The sequence below is a fragment of the Labrus bergylta genome, chromosome 23, assembly GCF_963930695.1.
Source record: "Labrus bergylta chromosome 23, fLabBer1.1, whole genome shotgun sequence".
In the NCBI taxonomy this organism is placed as follows: Eukaryota; Metazoa; Chordata; class Actinopteri; order Labriformes; family Labridae; genus Labrus; species Labrus bergylta.
Genome location: NC_089217.1, coordinates 9,873,423 through 9,886,358, shown reverse-complemented (window position 1 = coordinate 9,886,358; position 12,936 = coordinate 9,873,423). Strand labels below are relative to the sequence as shown.

The 12,936-nt window shown below is 39.2% G+C and overlaps 1 long non-coding RNA gene across 1 annotated transcript in view; it reads right to left on the bottom strand.

The window, feature by feature from the left end:
• Window positions 1-11,907, bottom strand: part of LOC136177656 (uncharacterized) — a 34,827-nt gene extending 22,920 nt beyond the window's left edge. The window contains exons 1-2 of the long non-coding RNA XR_010665164.1: window positions 11,281-11,907; window positions 6,649-6,705 (exon numbers count right to left, since the gene is read on the bottom strand). This is a non-coding gene — a long non-coding RNA (uncharacterized lncRNA). The remainder of the gene's footprint in view (window positions 1-6,648; window positions 6,706-11,280) is intronic.
• Window positions 11,908-12,936: the final 1,029 nt, after the last annotated feature.

Here is a 12,936-nt window from a genome sequence, read left to right as displayed (position 1 = left end):
TTCTGACTACATTTTTGTCAAAACTGCAGCTCTCAGCTGATCTATTTTTTTTTTTAATCTATTTTTAAAAAATCTATATTGTGGTATCTATTTATTTTTTGTACATTTTTAATTCTTCTTTTTTTATTTAAATTGTGTACTGTGTTCACTTTTTGTTTGCAATTTTTGCTCTTTGCAGCTGTAACACCGTAAATTTCCCCGTTGTGGGATAAATAAAGGATTATCTTATCTTAGAAACGGAGGGCTATAAACAAGATCTGAGCGTGATGGATACCATTTTTGACTAGAAAAACAATCTATGTAAACTTTAAGGTTCTAAATAGCGTAGCGTAAAAACTGGATTGAAAATTGGATACAATGTCATGGCTTGATGGCGTGACTGAGTGACGCCAACATATGGTCAGAGATCTGGGCTGAGCTGATCTGCATCTCCTTTGGTTAATACACCTACAATTGACAAGTACCTCGTGCAACCACACTTACCCTACGACCTGTTTGAAGTCAAGATTTTTATTTCTTAAAACTTACATGCGTTGAGTTTCATACTACCAGGACAAGCTAGCCTGGTGCCTGACAACCAGAGCGATGGAGCAGACGTGAGGGAGGGAGAGAAAAAAAAAAAAAGGTACCCTAGTGTGTTAGTTTTCTGCCAGGGAGTCCCTATTGACCTGTTAAACCTTTGTGACTGGAACAAATGCAAATGGCGCTGACTTGTTCACACAAAATACTAAAGGCCCATTCAAATGAGGCCCCAGGCCACAATGCAGCGGTGGCCGAGTGCTTCATGGAGGCAGGGCAGCCCCCAGTCTGAGAGAGAGAGAGAGCGAGAAAGAGAAGGAAGAGAGATAGGGAGAGAGAGAGAGAGAGAGAAAGAGAGATATTTTAGCAACTTGCTCAGTTCATTCTGGTTGTCTGGTGGAGAGCAACCATTCACCTTTATTACGTCTCCTTTGTGAACACAGACACACACACTGGATAAAGTTTCTTTACAACAGTGCTGTAATTGTGCTCTTACTACATTGCAAATACCGTTACACTGCCACGAACCTTACCCCATAATTACCTTGTATGTAATACTTTGTAATTGGAGGCCAGGGGACCTGAACTGCTCCCGCTATCAAGAATTACACCAGTCAAGCTCGCAATCAGATACTGCTTAATCCACCTTCGCTTTTTGCAAGGATACTTAATGTGTGTCACTGTGACCAATATCTGATCCTAATTTGAATTCTGCATATAGGAAAGAAAACAAGTATATAGGAAACAAATAAATGCTGAGGGATGCCCTTCACCTGCTCGACCTACTCACTGCAATCAAATTAAAATAGCATGAGCAGAGAAAACGTTTTTGAGTAACTTTTGAGAACTTCCTCCTTCCCATTCATCTCCAAATAAGAGATTGGTGAAGCCAGAGGATGGCTCTCACTACCACATCTGGACAACACCTGATCTGAGGCATGCTGCCTACTGGACCTTCACTAAACAGAAATCAAGGGTTTTATTTAAAAAGTAGAGATGAAGTGGGAGATACACCAATAACCAAAAGGTCATTTTAATTTTTCTAAACCCAATACACTTTAAATATGTAGAAAATGTATTCATAATATCAAGTTGGTGTAATAAATGTGAAATGTGTGTTGATAGGTTGAGCTATTTATGACCGTGTGTATAGTCTTGCATTTCCTGCAATGTACAGTACTAACACTCATGACGTCCAGATACCCTTTAGAATCCAGCCCTATAGCCTGATCCCCAATTGGATTAGCTGGCCTCAAGTCCAAGATACCTGCCAGGTTTTGTCATTTTTGTTTTCATTTCCTTGTTTCAGGAACCTACCTTTGGATTAAAGCTTGCTTTACTAACCAGCATTTCCCAGGTTAGATGCAAGGGATTGTGCTATGCTATGAAAGGTTAGCTGTGTACCCTTCTATAAAGAGTCTAACCAAGCAGCTCAAGAGGTTTTTCAACCACCACGAGAAGAAACCTGCGGTCTGTAAAATCTAAGCTAAGGTGGAAGTCAGGTGGTTGTCTACTCCATTGGTATCAGAACTGTCCCTTCAGAAAGGAAGAAAGGGGAATGCTTTTTTATAAATGGGCAGGATAATTATAGTCTGATTTTATCAAAGCAGTGCTTCCCACCTGATAGTTTAACCCAGACTTGGATTATTGCTCCCATCATTCCCTATCGGCAGTCATCTACAGGAACAAAGAAGAACATGAATACTTGCTTCCAGCTGCCAAGACCCACATTTACTCTTGTGCCACATGTATTGGACCTGCCCCGTCCTATGCACACAAGTTTCCAGGACTCCCAGAAGTACTTTTCAAATGACTGGATAAAACCATGTTTTTTAACAAAACAGTCACCTCTCTACATTCCCATGTACCCCCATTACCTCAGGTAGGAAATGTGTCCACCCAAGGGCCAGCTTAATTAATTGCCTGTGAACGTCATGTGAAGAAAAAAATACATCAGTAACACCTTTGAAGGAAGAATGTTCCTGTCCCTCTTGTCACCATCAGGGGTCGTCCTCTTTATGAACAAAAAGCAAGAACCATCTGTCCCTACAGTGAAGTCCTATTCAAGGACAACTCCAAAACATGCTGAGTATATGTTTTGTATGCAAGGGTAACACTGAATTAATCTTAGACCATGCAGAAACATGTGTAACATATGCTGTGTATATTTATCAAAGGTTGCTGGGGAAGTTTCTATTCATCAAGTCAGAACAATATAAGTTCCATGTCTTGAAGGACACAACTAAGTCCCGGAGGCATTGATTGGCCAGTCCATACCTCCAGCAAGCACCTGTAGGGCTTGAGGTACACCAATTTGTACTACCGCTGCACCAGGAACTCTGGATTATACACTGAATGTTGTAGAGAAATTTCCAAATTTGGACAAGAGGGTGGAGCTGGAGAGGAGCGATAATCATAATTTAAAGATGAGTACAAACAGTATGCTGCAAATTCAATTTTTATTTACATTCATTGAGCTAATTGTACTTTACTTTTATTTTCGTGTCAAATATGACCTTCAAAATAAGCTGCAAGGAGAGCACCTGGCTGTCTGCTTGAGGGCTGAGCCCAGAGACATTTTACTTGAGCACCACAGGCATTGGATTTTATGTTTTGACAATTTAAATTACTACAAGAGCACAAAATTGTTAAAAGAGAACAATGTTTTTCATACAATTTGCTTCTTAATTTTGCACAAAATTGATGCATTTATCTTTAAAATGTACACATTTTTCTCCCAGGGGTGCATGCCCCTGGACCCCTAGACAGTTGTCCCTTCACCACATTCTCATAAAATCCTGTGGGAAACACTGATCCACCCTTGGTCAAGAGTATGAGGGGCATCCCACTCTTGTTTCCACTGTTAAATGTGTTTCTACTACTTTTACCTGTCTTGCAGTAAGAACTTGCATTCCCCATGACCTTGCCGACCAGCCTGCACACCAGTTTCCCCTCCCACATCAGCCCAGGTGCATATGCAGGTCAATTTCCAACCTTTGAAGTCAGTAATTCTATGTTGCTTATGTTGCTGTGTTCAGGCCATTCATTTTCCCTATTTGAGTTTTGCCTATTAATCTTCCTGCTTTCCTTTTGCTCTAAAGATTGATCCATAATTGGGTGATTTGCCTCATCTCCACTTTAATTTGACTGTTTTAAACCATGGTTAAATTACTACTTTTACTGAACAGGTCTCAGGGTCATTTTCTTCAGATCATTACTGCTGTTTTTTGATAAGTGCACAACAACTGCTTAAATACTGACAGAACTTAAAAAAAAAAAAAAATTCTACAGTAAAACTTTATATCTAAAATTATGGCAACGTATTTCGACATGGTAATATTAAGCTGAGCTAAGTTAAAACTGTTCTCCTTCATTTTTAAGGGGTTAGTTCTGCAAATAAAAAGAAAACTAATCCCACATCCCACAGCAGTTCTTTCTGCCCAGCCGTACAGGGATTGATACCTACAGATGTCCAGGTGTGTGTACACGCAGACAAAAAAGGGGCTTGACCACCTGCCATTTTGCTCTCTGTGGAGAAAGTGCCCTTTTTTGATAAATAATTTACTATGGCCGCACAGCCTGGCCCACCGAAAATATATCCTGTAATTGGTCAAATAAGAATAGGAGGTCAGGAGATATGTGATTCATGCCCTCTTCTCAATCCTCTCTGCTGCAGCTGCGTGTTCAGCTGCCCAAGTTTGAATGCTCATACCCACATGCATAGGCACTCCGTCAGTGGGATGATGAGTTATTCTGAGGCATAGGCAGACTTCAGGTATGTGGCCAAAGTAGGATTACAACTGTTGTTCATAGTGATTTCATATTGATGGGCTTAAGGAAATGCTTCACACTGTTTAGAAGTAAGAGTCTCTCCTTCTTTTAACTACTGTGCCACCAGCTCCCCGATCTTATATACTCTTAACTCTAAACTGCTTCTATAAATTCTAGTATAATTAACTGTCATGTATCACTATTTGAACCCTGTGTCATTTGTTTGCTTTAATACACAAGTTGTATTGTTTCTTTAACAGTGTCAAATTATTTGTCATTCCAGGTTTTTTTTAATTTAATTTAAAAAGCCCTTTGGTGAATTTGAGCCCCTGCCCCTCTAAAATCCTTTGCGGGCCTCTGCAGATGTCCCACATGAGCTTAAACTCTGCAAGGAGACTGGGCGAGCAAGTGGAACGGAGGATGAATATCAGAGCGGGCCAGGGGAGATGACCAACGTGCTTATATAGTAGACTGAGCACTTTACTATATAGAAGGATACTAAATGTGCATCAGGCTCATATAGGAGGTATTTTCCATTTCTAACTTATATAACAAAGCAATGTTGTAATTCCTTTTTTACAAGCTTGTAACTATTAGGTAGAGATACACTGAAAAAAAATAATCAAATAATGAACTGTGTATTCAAACTCTGCTTCAATCAATAGTTTAAATGTACATGGCTTAACTGAAGGGACTACCAGTCCAAAATGAATGTACTTAATGTTTAGAATATTTGCTGAAAAGGAATTGAATACCTTTAACATTTCACCACAGTGCATGACAGAAGGGCTCATCGCAATAACGGGTCACGTTTAAATCTCAGCCCTGAAAATCTCAGGAACAAGACAATAGGTGCAGGCTCACTGAGCTATTGAAAGACCAAAATAAAAAAAAATAACAAACTCCTCTGTCTCACTTCATCACTGAAAAGCAAATTATGCTGCCAAGCATTGTTCAAACTCACAACCCACCCCTATTCCACAAAAGCTGCTATTAACCTAAATTAATTGTTGTTCTGAATTATGGAAAAATCATTTAAATGGACGAACTGGCTATACATCCTGATGATATATTTGATTCAATATAAGTATTGAATACTGTGGCTTCAGGAAGGCCTAAATACATAATACTGTGTGAAAGTGACACAAGTGTGAAGGAGGTTTTTTTTTCTATTTAAATAACATCATTTAACATCATCAAGAATTAAGAAACATGTGAACTCTAAGCCTGATATTCATTTAACACTTAACTCCTCCTATCGTGTATGAAATGTGTGTTAGAACAAACATAATAAACAATATGCAAGCAGGATTTAATTCAAGCTAGAGCCCCGTATATTAGTTACAGGTCTAAAAAACAACTGCCTATTCAGAGCATGCTCGTTCATTTACCTTGGAGAAGTCATGCATGTTTGCCTTTGCTTTTATTTCAGCAATTTCCAGCTGGGAATGAGTGAAAACTCATTCACAGCACAATTCACGATTCAATCCAGCATAAATTCAATCATGTACAAATGATAGCGTGAACTATGAGGAGTTAAGACAGGGTTTATTAAGATTGACTGTAAAATCTTACATTCACACAAAACTATTATTAGGAAAAGCAGTGTGAGTTTCTCTTCAAACTCTTACTCATCACTATAATCTGTTTTTTTTCTTGTTATGGTCTGTTCAAGAAAATCGGCTGCATTAAAAATTATTGTGCATTATTGTGCTTGAATAATGCGAGTGATGAGAAGATTTTTTTATTTATTTATTTTTTAACAATTTTCGTTACAATTTTTAATGCAGCCGAGTTTCTTGAACAGAACATAACAAGAAAAAAACAGATTATAGTGATGAGTAAGAGTTTGAAGAGAAACACACACTGCTTTTCCTCATAATAGTTTTGTGTGAATGTAAGATTTTATGTTCTTCCAACTGAGTTTCAATTTTCAAATCATTCTTTAAACTCAAATGTAAACAAGTACGATCATTTTTAATAGGTACCCAACAGAGGCTGAGCACAAATGGAATAATGTTACTTAATGGACTACAACATTATTTTTATCTTATTTTTGTTATTGTTTTTATTGCTCATTTATTGATTGTATTTCCTGCAGTAGCTTTAACTCAATGTTTGTCTATGTCTATGTTTGTCATTTATGTATGTATTCTCAGGATCATTGTAAATGAAGGTCACCCTCAATGATCGCTCTGAGACCTTCAATCGACGTTGATGATGATGTCATCACATATGAATTTCCAGACATAAATCTTGAAATTCAAAGTATTTTGTTCATGTATGATTATTGCTGCAACTATCTCTCCCTTCACAGACTGAGGTAGCATTGCTGTGTAAGCATGATAATGTACTCACCTGGACTGCAGTATCGACAGCACTGTTGTTCCACATCCACTCCTGTCCTCACTTGCCCTGCACCAGAAACACAACACAGAGAAAAAGACTTAAATTACAAATACGTGTACACCACCACTGCCGTTTCATTCAGCACAATGATCTGTGATTGATTCAGCATTTGGTCTGCACTATGTGTAGCGTGTTGTTCTCTCACAGTGTTCTAGTGCAAAGTGAGCACAGTACATCCTTACTGATTTATTTCTGCTGTTACATGTCAGCGCTGCTGCTCAGAGCACCAGCTGGTATTTGTTCATTTTTATATTCAACCATAAGTTGTCTTTAAATTAATAAAATATTTTCAAAAATCGTATTCACAACATGTTTATATAATGATTTCTCATTCCAATGCTTAAAAATAGCAAGGGCATATTATTTAATTGGTACATTAATCGGTGGAGGTCAAAGCTATTACACTTCAATAGAACAAATACAAAAGTAAAAATGGATATAAAAACAATCAGACAAAAAAGTTACTGGGATTCAACATTTTAAGAAATTGTCCTTTTAGCCTGTGCAAAAATGAAACACTGAATGTAAACTTTTCCTCCAGTTTATTTTTTTCCAATGCTTTATGACAAAGGAGGATTCGTAAATATCTCATGCTGCTGCAGCAGCACCGTCCCCTACAAAGTTGTAGCTCAGTCATGCAGACATTAACATTTTATTAATCACATGAAACGAGGCTGGGTGGGTTGCTTCAGATGAAATATAAATGCTCTAAATCCCTTTTTACTGCAATATGTACACGAAACCGAAAACAAAATTAAGGGTTAAGGTGATGCTGTAACGTTTTTAAAATTTGCCTTTGCGTACAGTTGATTCATCAACTATGTCTGAGACATATCCCAGTCTTAAAATATTACATATGCCTTTTTTCTTTAATCAGCGACCTCCATATCAAATACATTTGACATGAAATATGAAGTAAAAATGATTAACTCAGTTTAATGATATATGAAGAATCACCCTTGTGTTTGCTTTTTTCTCTGTTATAGGAAACCTAGTTAAATATTCAAGCTATTAAGCTGTTTATCTCTAACCCATGTTCATGAGTTATTATTAGTCCTTTCTGTTTCTATACATCACAGCTTTATGGAACACACACATGGATTCACAATCCCTCAAGGCGCCTTAATAAAGCCTATGATAGAGTTTATGTAAGTGTTTGATAATCATGTTTTATTATTTTTCCCTCTAGCTCATAAAGTAGGTAGCTTACTTTTTGCTTGGTGTATGTTAAAATTGAACCGGAAGAACCTGCACTTCTCCCCACAGAGCTTTGCTTCATTTGCTTTTCCTCTCTCTCTCTCTCTCTCTCTCTCTCTCTCTCTCTCTACCCCCACCCCCCCCCCCATCTTCTCACAGGACTCGTGAACTCTCCATAAACCCTCCGATTCCCTCCAGAACACTGCTGTCTATCCAACATCAGAAGAACTAGGAATAAAACAAAAGAGCGAGAGAAAAAAGGCTGAAACTGACAATAAGGTAAGGAGAATGAAGAGACAGAAAGGCAGGGAATAAGAGAGAGAGAGAGAGAGAGAGAGAGAGAGAGAGAGAGAGAAAGAGAAGTGGGCCAGATTGCAGAGGGTTGAATCAATGCAGCGGCCTGGTCTCTTTTTTTTCTCCCCTCTCTTTTTTTCATTTTTTTTCTCTCTCTCAAATGATTCACAGTGGAAAGAAAAGGCCTTTTCCTTGTCCTCAGTTGAACTCCACATCAGCTTCCTGTTAGAAAGGCAAGAAGGAAACACCCAGAGCAACATGCGCGTGCGCACATGCACACACACACACAAATACACACAGAGGAAGGCCTTCACTAGTGGATTCTTCGCTGCCAGAGAAATTAGGTCAAGCACTTAAATGCCCTGCACTGAGATGCGCAGAGATTTAAAACATGAAGTGTTTGGTGGGGACAGCACAGGCATACCGGAGCAACAAACATGTACGCAGACATGTGCTTGTTGTCAAAATACACTGCTGCACACTATACTGTCAGTTCATGGCTTGCTACATTATTAATAGCAAAAAAAAAAATATATATATATATATATATATATATATATATATATATATATATACACACACACACACACACACACACACACACACACACGAGTGGGTCCCAGTGCTCCTAATTTTAAATGAACATATCTGTGACGATTAGAACAGGACAAAGTGGCTGAGACAGATCATAACATACAGGATAGTTATATACAAAAAGAAAGGCTTCGAAAACCCCTTCAAGAAAAACATGCGCATATTCTCGAACTGCAAGATGACCTGATTAGGAAGTGACAGGAGTCTCTGAGCGCCTCTTACACAAATCTTAGGACAGGACAGGACAGCACAACACGCCACATTACAATATCAGACGTGAACAGCACAATATCACCAAAGCCTGCCAACCCCACTGCCTGCCGCCCTCTGACCTGAAATTCCCTTAAAAACACAACACACCACATCACATTCAGCTCCAATCCACTATTCATAGAAAAGCTGGATTGAGATGGGCCCGATCTTGCCGTTTAGGGTTTCAATCAATTGCGTGAGATATGAGAGAGCTGGAGGGAGAGTGGGAGGGAGGATGAAGCTGTTTGGAAAGCAAATGAGAGAAATTTTGGGCAAATACAAGCCAGCTTTTTCTCAGCTTTATATTGGCCACTGCCAGAATGGCCCACTGTGGGGCTCTGAGCTACAGGGTGGCAGGGTAAATCAGATGATAATCACGCCAATTTTCACTCTGCAGCCATGTGCTTCTCCTGTCCCACTGACTCACAGTGGAGAAATGAGACAGAGTCCATTGTCTGAGGGCCACCTGTGTTTTGCTCCATTTTCTCAAAGGCACAATGGCATTTTCCTGTTTATAATACTGACTACAATTTACAAACATGCAATATTAAGACATTAATAAATCTAATGACCGAGCAGGTTTGCAACTGAGAGCTGCAGCCAGAAGGTCACCCGGCTCCTGACAGTTCTGTTCCTCTTTTCATTGAAAGAGCGAGAAAAAGATTGGAAGCTGGGGAGGTACGAACTCAACACCTTGTTTCTGTCAGTAGGCATAGATCTTTTTTTGAGAATTTTTGCCGCATCCAAATTTCGATAATGAGGAAAATCTTACCCAGCCAGTCAGCCAGCTCACACACAAAGCTTTGAAAGCACACACGCAAAAACACACCGACACATATAGTGAAAAAGACATTTCCAGGTTCCCACAGGATGAAAGGACAAACAACCTCTGAAGATAATCTGGTTTAGACTGTGTAGAGTGTAAATTTGCCAATATGTGCTGCGGTGCTGTGGGTAAGAATTATCTTTGGTATGAAAGATATCTGTGGCATGATCTCAGACAACTGAAATGCATAAATAACTGCTGGGTGATACGTTGAATTATGCTGTAAAGCAGGACATCCTTTATTTTCATGCAGGGCCAAAAACATTTAGACTCTATTGCAGGGCAATAATGAGTCTATGATCTTAATTGCACAGATGCAATTATTGATGTAGTTGCTCGGGGAAAAACATTTTTTTTTCCTGAAAAAAAAAAAAGTGCCTTCTCATCAATTATTAATTTATAGCTGCTGGCAGAGAAGATTTAGGATACACAATGAACTTTATATGAACCTTAAAACAACTCATTTGTTAGGCAGCCTACTTTAATATTGACAAACTAAAGGTCCTTCGTAATGAATGTCCTGGTGCAGTCCTGAGTGTATGATACCATTATACTGTAAGTGCCCTTTTTTTTTTTTTTTTATCATTTCTCAAAGGTTTTTCAGTTGAATCCAAAATAGTTTAATCCTTTTCTATAAGCTCGCTGCACACCTGACAAACAGACTGGAAGCCTACATGGGCCGTTTAACCATTAAAAATACATTCAGCTTCTGCTGACTTAGCTCCTCTCAGATTTCAATGAATTAATTTCATCAAAAACTTCTCTGAGGGAAACCACAGTGACACATCAGGGGGAAACCGCACACTCCACCATATGTTCTCATGTCTTACATACACTGATTATCTCAAGCTGAACAGCACGGGAGACGCCGCTTTTTTTAATTAAAAGCACGTTTTTCAGAAATCCTATAAATTGCTCATTTGGAGAGTGGTGATGTTCCTGCTGGACTGACGTGATCTGCCCGGCTGCCTGTCTTTGTTTTACATCGGGGACAACAAAGGGAAAGATTATGCTTTTTCTGCGAAGGGAAACTAGGACACCAAAAGGCGACCTCTTTTCGTGTCGGCTGTTGCGAGCCAGAATTTACAGTCTGCCGACGATTTAAATTTCACTTACAGACTGGAAGTTGATTTGGACTGGTTTTTCCACATTGTAAGACGATTATGTGCAAAGCGCTTGTTTTTTTTCTCGCACCCTGGAAACCGAGGACTGTGGACCGGTTCAGTCATAACAGTGTCAATATTCAGTGAGCCAGTCAAGGGCAGATATCTGTTTGCTACCATTAAATGCTTAAAAATGCGCTTTGCATGACAAACCAGCATTGCTTTGTTGTTATTAATGCGCATAACGCATCAGTGAACCTACAAAATAACAACGCATTTGAAAGGTAAAGGGTGAATTTAAGACTGCGCACTGACCTGTCTCAAGTTCAGCTTGTATGCTCTCTTCCTCCGGGTGACCAACAACCAGGTCCGCGGTGCTTTATGTATTTTTAGACGGTGGCGTGTCCTCCCTGTGTCTAGGCTGACAAAGCACGATGCGGTCGTATTTGTAGTTTGAAATGTAGAAAAGTCATGCTGAATGTCCTGTAAGACTGTCTCCTATAGCGTCCAGAAGAGAGTTGTGTGTGTGTGTGTGCCCCCCCGCCGCCTCTCCCCCCCCCCCCTCTCTGCGTGTCTCTCCGCCGCTCATCCAGCTCGGTTCAGCGGGGACACAGAGGCTGCAGACAGCGCCGAGCGTCCTGCGCCGCCGATGAACCAGATGCGTCCAAGTTCAGCTGAGGTGAAGCCCCGTTATACAACCAGGCTGGCTGTGCAGCAGCTTGCACTATCGCGCTGATTATTTAATGTCACCTAAAGGGGGGAAAAAAAAAAAAAGGGGGGAAAGACACCTCTCACTGAAATCTCTCAGAAACAGCCTGTGTTGCGATGATTATTAAGGGCTGCCTCACTTCCCCCTCCTGCCCCCTCCGCGGATCTAAAATGCACTATTTGCTGTGTTTCACTTGCATGATGTCAGCCTTGTAAAAAAAACAAAAAAAAAAACAAAAAAAAAACAACATTTTTATTCATTCACTCAATTTGAGGCTGAAAATAGCTTAAATTATCAGCGTTTATTGTGAAGTGGTTAATAAACGGGACTACAAAAGGAATAATAAAGCTATAGCCTAATCCACTCATGTTTAAAAGTACAGCTATTTAATTAAGAAGCCTACACATGGAAACTTTAATATCACAATTTATGCATCTCACAAAGACCTCTGCTTCATTTTTATTTTCCTATTGAACAGTTTTTGTGTTGTATCATTCACCACTTCGCATGTTTAAAAGCAAGCTGCTCACATGGTGTATCCAAAATTGTATTCTTAATAAATATGTAGGCTGGGCAATTTAAGAAGCCAGCCAGCAGGCTAAACGTCTTATTTTAGATACTTAACAATACATTAAAAAGGTATAGGCATTACTAAATAAAGTTCCTACCTTAACTGGGGCTGTATCACACTTCAACAAAGCTCAAAGACAGAAAAACAACACTTAAAATACACTGTGAGTTAAAATATCACGGTGCTAACTGAAGGTTAAACTTTCAAGTTAATTATTTTTCTTCCTATGATAGTTAAAAAAAAAACCAACTCGTGTGTTTTAAATTGATAGGCCTATATCTCACACCTGTTTGCCTGCGTTAATTAGCGAATGTAGTTGTGTCCCCCCTGTGCAAGTAAACAAGGGTCTGTACTTACACAGTCAGGCATGAAAGGTGACATAAAGACAAGTCCAGACTTGTTGAATTTCCCGACTACCTCACTGACGCTTTATTGATTAATCAGCTGCAGAGAGAAGAGACAAGACGAACTTTTCAACGACCAATCAAAAGCTCATTCACAAACCTGTTAAAATAGGACAACTGAATTTAATCTCTAATGCTGTTTTTCTTGAGTTGTAATTGTCAGTGGATAACAGTTAACCATGTTTATTTTTTTAAAGATAGATAGACAGATAGATAGAGATAGATAGATAAGTTAAGCATGCCCATTATTTATAAAAAAAAAATGCAAAGATATATCCTGCCTTTCT